The 10,479-nt window shown below is 45.1% G+C and overlaps 1 non-coding gene across 1 annotated transcript; it reads left to right on the top strand.

The window, feature by feature from the left end:
* The first annotated feature begins 9,565 nt into the window (after positions 1–9,565).
* TRNAR-ACG lies at positions 9,566–9,639 on the top strand. The gene has a single exon. It is a non-coding gene; the product is annotated as a tRNA-Arg (tRNA).
* Positions 9,640–10,479: the final 840 nt, after the last annotated feature.

Raw genomic sequence — 10,479 nt, 5'->3', positions numbered from 1 at the left:
TCGAAAAATCTATTCATCAATTCTGATTATTTCATTTTCTCTTGATTATTTTCCGATCGAGATGTATACATCCTGTTCATGGATTCACGAAATTGTGCAAAATCTCTATTTTCCTCTTCCATTCTTTGAGTCTTTTCCTTTTTGTGTATGGCATCGCCACTTTGTTTGGCAACATCCACTAATTCGAATCTTAGTTTGAAAGCCATATTTCAACCCGGACATTTTACGGATGCCGCTAATAACCAACGAATGGCAAGTGCATTTCCTTGTGTGGATCCTATTTCAATGGGAACTTGATGAGTAGATCCACCTACACGTCTTGCTTTTACTATTATATCGGGAGTTACTCCACGTATTTCTAGACCTAAAATGGATAGTGGATTTGTTTCTGTCTTTTGTTGAATCTTTTTCACGGCTCGATAGATAATTTGATAAGACAATAATTTTTTCCGTGTTTCAGAATACGGTTAACCAACATGTTAACTAATCGATTATGATAAATTAGATCAGATTTTGCTATTTTTTTTGGGAGTACCTCGACGTGAGATGAGCGTGAAAGGGGTTAGAGAATAAGTTTTCTTTTTATAAGGCCTAAAATCACTTATTTTGACTTTTTTACCCCATATAGTAGGGTGGATCTCGAAAGATATGAAAGATCTCCCTCCAAGCCATACATACGACTTTCATCGAATACGGCTTTCCGCATAATGCTATATGCATCTATGAGATCGAGTATGGAATTTTGTTTACTCACTTCAAATTGAGTATCCGTTTCCCTTCTTTTCCTGCTAGGATTGGAAATCCTGTTTTTTACATATCCATACGATTGAGTCCTTGGGTTTCAGAAAGAGTGTAAAAAGAAGTCCTTCGAATCATTGCTATATGACTCAGACCTGTTCTAAGAAATTCAAGGTATTTCAAATTGTTTGTTGACACGGACAAAGTTAGGGAAAACCTCTGAAAATATTTCAATATTGAACATTGGACATATAAGAGTTACGAATGGAATCTCTTTAGAAAGAAGATTTTCTGTCTCATGGTATCCTGCTCCAGTCCCCTTACGAAACATTCCTTATTTGGTTAGCCATACACTTCACATGTTTCTAGTGATTCACATGGCATCATCAAATGATACAAATCTTGGATAAGAATTTACAACGCACTAGGACGCCCTTGTTGACGATCCTTTACGCCGACAACATCTAGGGTTCCTCGAATATACAACATTGATTCTGGCAATGTAGTTGGACTCTTATGTCGATCCGAATGAATCATCCTTTCCACGGAGGTAAATCATTGTCTACTAAGCAAGAGGATATCAAGTTCCAAATTCTGTCTCAGTAGGACATGTGTTTCTATTACTATGAAATTCATAAATGAAGTAGTTTATGGTAAGTTTACCATTATCCTTTTTGTAGTAACAAATCTTGTATGAGTTCCTAGGAAAAGGAATTTGTCCATATTTCGGGGTCTTAAAGGGGCATGGAAACGCATAAGGACTCTTCAATGGAAAAGAGATGTAACTCCAAATCCTTCGGAATTGGTAGTCCATCCTATTTCTGATAGGGGCAGTTGACAATTGAATCCTATTTTGACAATTTTTTTCATATCCGTAATAGTGCGAAAAGAAGGCACAGCTCCAAGTTGTTCAAAAATAAAGGCGTTGAGTTTCTCGACCCTTTGACTTAGGATTAGTCTGTTCTATTTCACGATGGGGCGGGGAAGGGATATAACTCAGCGGTAGAGTGTTACCTTGACGTGGTGGAAGCCATCAGTTCGAGCCTGATAATCCCTAAGCCCAATGTGAGTTTTTCTAGTTGGATTTACTCCCTCGCCGTTGTTCAATGATAATTGATAAGAGGCTCGTGGGATTGACGTTAGAGGGCAGGGATGACTATATTTGACGGAGCAAACTCCGAGCAAATATGAAGTGCATGCATACAATTTATGACTTTGAATGAAAGACAATTCCTAATCCATTTTGTCTACGAACAAGGAAGCTATAAGTAATGTAACTATGAATCTCATGGAGAGTTCGATCCTGGCTCAGGATGAACGCTGGCGGCATGCTTAATACATGCAAGTCAGAAGGGAAACACGGGAAATGGTGTTTCCACTAGCAGACGAGTGAGTAACGCGTAAGAACCTGCCCTTGGGAGGGGAACAACAGCTGGAAACGAGATCTAATACCCCGTAGGTTGAGGAGCAAAACGAGGAATCCGCCCGAGGAGGGGCTCACGTCTGATTAGCTAGTTGGTGAGGCAATAAGTTACCAAGGCGATGATGAGTAGCTGGTCTGAGAGGATGATCAGTTACACTGGGATTGAGACACGACCCAGACTCTTACAGGAGGCAGCAGTTGGAAATTTAATTCAATGGACGAAAGCTTGACGGAGCAATGTCGCGTGGAGGTAGAAGGCCCACGGGTCGTGAACTTATTTTACCAGAGAAGACGCAATGACGGTATCTGGGTAATAAGCATCGGCTAATTCTGTGCCAGCAGTTGCGGTAATATAGAGGATGCAAGCGTTATCCGGAATGATTGGCCGTAAAGCATATGTAGGTGGATTTTTTAAGTATGACATCAAATACCAGGGCTCAACCCTGGAAAGGCGGTGGAAACTACAAAGCTGAAATACGGTAGTGAAAGAGGGAATTTCCGATGGAGTAGTGAAATACGTAGAGATCGAAAAGAACACAAACGACGAAAGCACTCTGCTGGGCAAACACTGACAATGAGAGACAAAAGTTAGGGGAGCGAATGGGATTACATACCCAAGTAATCCTAGCCGTAAACGATAGATACTAGGCGTTGTGCGTCTCGACCCATTCAGTGTTGTAGATAACGCGTTAAGCATCCCGCCAGGGGAGTACGTTCGCGAGAATGAAACTCAAAGGAATTGACGGGGGCCCGCACAAGTGGTAGAGCATGTGGTTTAATTCGATGCAAAGCAAAGAACCTTATGAAATCTTGACATTCCGCGAATCCTCTTGAAAGAGAGGGGTTCCTTCGGGAACGCGGACACATATGGTGTATGACTGTCGTTAGCTCGTGCCATAAGGTGTTGGGATAAGTCCCGCAACGAGTGCAACCCTCGTGTTTATTTGCCATCGTTGATTTTGGAACCATGAACAGACTGTCGGTGATAAGCCGGAGGAACGTGAGGATGATGTCAAGTCATCATGCCCCTTATGACCTGGGCACACACGTGCTACAATGGCCGGGACAAAGAGTCGCGATCCCGCGAGGGTTATCAAACCCCAACAACCCAGACTCAGTTCGTATTGCATGCTGAAACTCGCCTGCATGAAGCCGGAATCGCTAGTAATCATCGGTCATCCATACGGCCGTTTATTCATTCCCGGTCCTTGTACACATCGCCCGTCACACTATGGGAGCTGTCCATGCCCAAAGTCGTTACCTTAACCACAAGGAGGGGGATGCCAATGGCAGGGCTAGTGACTGGAGTGAAGTCGTTACAAGGTAGTCGTACTGGAAGGTGCGGTTAGATCACCTCCTTTTTAGGGAGAGCTAATGCTTGTTGGGTATTTTGGTTTGACAATGCTTCACACACCCCAAAAAAATAAGGGAGCTACATCTGAATTAAATTTGGTGATGAAAGTCTTCTTTCCTTTCTCGACAGTGAAGTAAGACCAAGGNGGAGATGGAAGTCTTCTTTCCTTTCTCGACGGTGAAGTAAGACCAAGCTCATGAGCTTATTATCCTAGGTCGGAACAAGTTGATAGGACCCCCTTTTTTACGTACCTATGTTCCCCCCAGCTTTCGACAAGGAGGCGAAAAAAGGAAAGAGAGGGATGGGGTTTCTCTCGCTTTTGGAATAGCGGGTCCCCAGTGGGAGGCTCGCACGACGGGCTTTTAGCTTAGTGGTAGAGCGCGCCCCTGATAATTGCGCCGTTGTTCCAAGGCTATGAGGGATATCAGCAACATGGATAGTTCAATGTGCTCATCGGTGTCTGACCCTGAGATGTGGATCATCCAAGGAACATAAGCTTTGCGTACTCCTCCTATTCGAATAGGGGTTTGAAACCAAACTTCTCCTCAGGAGGATAGATGGGGAGATTCGGGTGAGATCCAATGTAGATCCAACTTTCGATTCACTCGTGGGATCCAGGCGGTACGGGGGGGACCACCACAACTCCTCTCTTCTCGAGAATCCATACATCCCTTATTAGTGTATGGAAAACTATCTCTCAAGCACAGGTTTAGTTCGGCCTCAATGGGAAAATAAAATGAAGCACCTAAAAAAGCATCTTCACAGACCAAGAACTACGAGATCACCCCTTTCATTCTGGGGTAACAGAGGGATCTTACCATTCGAGCTATTATTTTCTTGACTCGAAATCAAAATGGGAGAAGGTTTTAAAAAGGATCTTAGAGTGTCTAGGGTTGGACCAGGAGTGTCTCTTAACGCCTTTTTTTTCTCATCGGAGTTATTTCACAAAGACTTGTTTGGGTAAGGAAGAAGGGGGGAACAAGCACACTTGGAAAGCGCAGTACAATGGAGAATTGTATGATGCGTTCGGGATGGAAGAATCACTCCCAAAAAGTAATCTATTGATTCTCTTTCAATTGGTTGGACCGTATGTGAGATGATTTACTTCATGAGCGAGGTCTCTAGTTCAAGTACTTGATGGCCCAACTGCGCCAGGGAAAAGAATAGAAGAAGCATCTAACTACTTCATGCATGCTCCACTTGGCTCGGGGGATAGAGCTAAGTTAGTAAAGCTCCGCTCTTGCAATTGGGTCGTTGCGATTACGGGTTGGTTGTCTAATTGTCCAGGCGGTAATGATAGTATCTTGTACTTGAACCGGTGGCTCACTTTTTCTATGTAATGGGGAAGAGAACCGAAATGTGCCCCTGAAAGACTCTACTGAGACAAAGATGGGCTGTCAAGAATGAAGAGGAGGTAGGATGGGCAGTTGGTCAGATCTAGTATTGATCTTACCTGTACGGTAGATGGAGTCGGCGGCTCTCCCATGGTTCCCTCATCTGAGGTCTCTGGGGAAGAGTATCAAGTTGGCCCGTGCGAACAACTTGATGCACAATGTCCCTTCAACCCTTTGAGCAAAATGCGGCAAAAGAAAAGGAAGGAAAATCCATGGACATACCCCATCATCTCTACCCCGTTGGAACTACGAGATCACCCCAAGGACGCCTTCAGCATCCAGGGGTCACGGACCGGCCATAGAACCCTGTTCAATAAGTGGAATTCATTAGCTGTCCGCTTCAGGTTGGGCACTCAGGGTCGGAGAAGGGCAATGACTCATTCTAAAAACCAGCGTTCTTAAGACCAAAAAGTCGGGCGGAAGGGGGGAAAGCCCTCCGTTCCTTGTTATCCTGTAGTTGGATCCTCCGGAACCACAAGAATCCTTAGTTAGAATGGGTGTCCAACTCAGCACCTTTTGAGTGAGATTTCGAGAAGAGTTGCTCTTTGGAGAGCACAGTACGATGAAAGTTGTAAGCTGTGTTCGGGGGGGAGTTATTGTCTATCGTTGGCCTCTATGGTAGAATCAGTCGGGGGACCTGAGAGGCGGTGGTTTACCCTGCGGCGGATGTCAGCGGTTCGAGTCCGCTTATCTCCAACTCGTGAACTTAGCCGATACAAAGCTTTATGATAGCACCCAATTTTTCCGATTCGGCGGTTCGATCTATGATTTATCATTCATGGACGTTGATAAGATCCATCCATTTAGCNGGGGGACATGAGAATCGGTAGTTTATCCTGCGGTGGATGTCATCGATTCGAGTCAGCTTTTCTCCAACTCGTGAACTTAGCCGATACAAAGATTTATGATAGCACCCAATTTTTCCGATTCAGCGGTTCGATCTATGATTTATCATTCATGGACGTTGATAAGATCCATCCACTTAGCAACACCTTAGGATTGCATAGACTTAAAAGTAAAGGGTGAGGTTCAAACGGGGAAAGGCTAACGGTGGATACCTAGGAACCCAGAGATGAGGAAGGGCGTAGTAATCGATGAAATACTTCGGGGAGTTGAAAATAAGCATAGATATGGAGATTCTCGAATAGGGCAACCTCTCGAACTGCAGCTGAATCCATGGGCAGGCAAGAGATAAATTGGTGAACTGCAACATCTTAGTAGCCAGAGAAAAAGATAGCAAAAGTGATTCCCGTAGTAGCGACGAGCGAAATGGGAGAAGCCTAAACCGTCAAAATGGGGTTGTGGGAGAGCAATACAAGCGTCGTGCTGCTAGGCAAAGCAGCCTGAATTTTGCACGCTAGATGGCGAAAGTCATGTAGATGAAAGCATCACTATCTTACGCTCTGACCCGAGTAGCATGGGGCATGTTGAATCCCGTGTGAATCATCAAGGACCACCTTGCAAGGGTAAATACTCATGGGTGACCGACAGCGATGTAGTACTGTGAGGGAAGGGTTAAAAGAACCCCCATCGGGGAGTGAAATAGAACATGAAACCGTAAGCTGCCAAGCAGTGGGACGATCCAGGGCTGTGACCACGTGCCTGTTGAACAATGAGCCGGCGACTAATAGTTTGTGGCTTCGTTGAGGGAACCCACCGGAGCCATAGCAAAGGCGAGTCACTACTTATAGACCTGAACCTTGGTGATCTATCCATGACAAGGATGAAGCTTTGGTGAAACTATGTGGATGTTTGAACCAACTGATGTTGAAGAATCAACGGATGAGTTGTTGTTAGGGGTGAAATGTAACTCGAACCAGAGCTAGCTAGTTCTCCCCGAAATGCAATGAGGCACAAAAGTTGACTAGACATCTAAGGGTAAAGCACTGCTTCAGTGCAGGCCGCGAGAGCGGTACCAAATTGAGGCAAACTCTGAATACTAGATATGACCTCAAAATAACAGGGGTCAAGGTCGGCTAGTGAGACGATGGGGGATACACTTCATCATCGAGAGGGAAACAACCCGATTCAGCAGATATGGCCCCTAAATATCACTCAGTGATAAAGGAGGTAGGGGTGCAGAGACAGCTAGGAGGTTTGCCTAGAAGCAGCCACCCTTGAAAGAGTGCTAATATCTCAGTGATCGAGCACTCTTGTACCGAAGATGAATGGGGCTAAGCGGTCTGCCGAAGCTGTGGGATGTAAAAATACACCAGTATGGAAGCATTCCGCCTTAGAGAGAAGCCTTCGCGCGAGAGATGGTGGACAAAGCGGAAGTGAGAATGTCGGCTTGAGTAACACAAACATTGGTGAGAATCCAATGCCCCGAAAACCTAAGGGTTCCTCCGCAAGGTTCGTCCATGGAGGGTGAGTCAGGGCCTAAGATCAGGCCGAAAGGCGTAGTGGATTGACAACGGGTGAATATTCCTGTACTACCCCTTGTTAGTCTCGAGGGAATGAAGAGGCTAGGTTAGCCGAAAGATGGTTATCGGTTCAAGAACGTAAGGTGTCCCTACTTTTTCAGGATAAGAAGGGGTAGAGAAAATGCCTGGAGAAAATGTTCGAATACAAGGTGCTACGGCGTTGAAGTAACCCATGCCATACTCCAAGGAAAAGCTCGAACGACGTTAAGCAAGAGGGCACCTATACCCGAAACCAACACAGGTGGGTAGGTAGAGAATACCTAGGGGCGCTAGACAACTCTCTCGAAGGAACTCGGCAATATAGCCCCGTAACTTCGGGAGAAGGGGTGCCTCCTCACAAAGGGGGTCGCAGTGACCAGGCCCGGGCAACTATTTACCAAAACACAGGTCTCTGCAAAGTCGTAAGACCATGTACGGGGGCTGACGCCTACCCAGTGCCTGAAGGTCAAGCAAGTTCATAAGCTGATGACAGGGGTGCCAGCGACTAAAGCCCCGTTGAACGGCGGCCATAAATATAACGGTCCTAAGGTAGAAAAATTCCTTGTCAGCTAAGTTCCGACCCGCATGAAAGGCGTAATGATCTGGGCACTGTCTCAGAGAGAGGCTCGGTGAAATAGACATTTCTATGTAGATGCGGACTACCTACACCTGTAGAGAAAGACCCTATGAAGCTTCACTGTTCCCTGGGATTGACTTTGAGCCTTTCCAGCGTAGCATATGTGGAAGGCGAAGAAGGCCTCCTTCCGGGGGGCCCGAGCCATTAGTGAGATACAATTCTGGAAGGGCTAGAATTCTAACCTTGTGTCAGGAGCTACGGGCCAAGGGACAATCTCAGGTAGACGGTTTCTATGGGGTGTAGGCCTTCCAAAAGGTAACGGAGGCGTGCAAAGGTTTCCTCGGGTCAGACATAGATTGGCCCTCGAGTGAAAAGACAGAAGGGAGCTTGACAGCAAGACCTACCTGTCAAGAAGGGACGATAGTCGGCCTTAGTCATCCGACGGTGCCGAGTGGATGGGTCGTTGCTCAACGGATAAAACTTACTCTAGATATAACAGACTGATCTTCACAAGAGCTCACATCGACGGGAATGTTTAGCACCTCGATAATAGCTCTTCGCCACCTAGGGCTGTAGTATGTACCAAGGGTTGGGTTGTTCGCCCATTAAAGCGGTACGTGAGCTAGGTTCAAAACGTCGTGAGACAGTTCGGTCCATATCAATTGTGGGTGTTATAGCATTGAGAGGACCTTTCCCTAGTACGAGAGGACCGGGAAGGACGCACCTTTTGTGTACCAGTTATCATAACCACGGTAAATGTTGGGTAGCAAAGTGCGGAGCGGATATCTGCTTAAAGCATCTAAGTAGTAAGACCACCCCAAGATGATTGCTCTCCTATTCTGACTTCCGCAGAGCTTTCGGTAGCACAGCCGAGACAGCGACGGGTTCTCTTCCCCTGCGGGGATTGAGCGACAAAAGTTTTTTTGATAATTCTAGAGAAGGTCAGGGCGAGACGAGCCGTTTATCATTACAATAGGTTTCAAGTGGAAGTGCAGTGATGTATGCAACTGAGGCATCCTAACAGACCAGTAGACTTGAACCTTGTTCCTACATGACCTGATCAATTCGATCAGGCACTCACCATCTATTTTCATTGTTTAAATATTTCACAACACGAAAAAAACCATTATTCATCTCTTTGAAAACATGAAAAAACCAAAAGATTTGCCCTCCCTCTCTATATATCCAAGGGATGGAAGGGGAGAGACCTTTGGTGTCCCCTCCATTTATGAATTGGGGCCTCTCAATCACTAGACAATATGCTTTTCTCTCATGCTTTTCTTCGTTTATGGTTCTATATTTTGGTGTCCTAGGTGTAGACAAACCACACCAATCCATCCCAAACATGGTGGTTAAACTCTACTGCGGTGACGATACTTTAGACGAGGTACTGCAGAAAAATAGCTCGACATCAGGATGATAAAAAGCTTAACACCTCTCATTCTTATTACTTTTTAAATATGAAAATGGAAAAAAATTAAAAAGAAAAAGGTCGTTTTATTCAAAACCCCAATTGTGACATCCCTTCTCTCCCACTTCACACCTTGGAACACACCCTTCTTATAGACATATAGATATAAACGCGCTTTCACGTCTTCTTAACCCGAAATGGATGGGGAGAGAAAAGGTTCCTTTTTGTAGGGTACTCCCGGGAACAGATCCAGTGGAGACGGGGTCGGGCGTGTAGCTCAGGGGATTAGAGCACATGGATACGAACCACGGTGTCGGGGGTTCGAATCCCTCCTCGCCCATAACAGGTCCAAAAGGGAAGTACCTTTCCCTATGGGGGTTGGAAAATCATGATCGGAATAGCAAACCAAAAGCTATGGAACTTGGGTGTGGGTCTTTTGTCGAAATGGAATGTCTTTTTATCTTTTTATTTATCATGAATGGGGGAATCATTACACATAGTATGCCCGATCAGCGTAATTTTTTGTTTTACGCCCCGTAACTCTTCCTCAGCCAGTCTTGGGCAGAATAGCAGAGCAAGTATTAGTAACATAACAAAAAATCCTTCCTCGTCATTAATATCTTTACTCGCGGCAATTGTGACCTCTCGGGAGAATCGATGACTGCATCAAAGATGCAGTGCTAGTACATCTGAGACTTCTTAATTGGCTAGTTGTAAATAGCGCCAGGGATATGGAACAACGGACTATCTCGGACCTAGACCGAGGTATTGATGGTGATTTTCTAATCTCGCAGAACAAAATGTGATACGAGGAGATAGAATGCAATAGAAACAAAGACAGGGAACGAGTTACCTACTCTTAACGGGCAAAGCGATCTCCTTTATTCTTATTCAGATTTAAAGAATTCAGAATCAATCAGATCTACCAAAGTAGGATTCAAACATACGACCAATCTCTTAAAAGACGACCGCTCTACCACTGAGGTACTGAGGAACAACATGAGATTCCATCTCAAAGAGTTCAATTCCCGTTCCCAACCCATGACCAATATGAGCTCGAAGTTTCCTTTGTAACTCCGAAACTTCTTCGTGGTGGTTCCCTTACATGTCTCATTTCACAGGGAACCTCAAAGTGGTTCTATTTCATTATATTCCGTCCATATCCAAATTACATTAATTT

The sequence above is a fragment of the Solanum pennellii genome, chromosome 2 (assembly GCF_001406875.1).
Source record: "Solanum pennellii chromosome 2, SPENNV200".
NCBI classification, from domain to species: Eukaryota; Viridiplantae; Streptophyta; class Magnoliopsida; order Solanales; family Solanaceae; genus Solanum; species Solanum pennellii.
The sequence above is the reverse complement of the archived record's forward strand: the minus strand, read 5'-3'. Positions and strand labels throughout refer to the sequence as shown.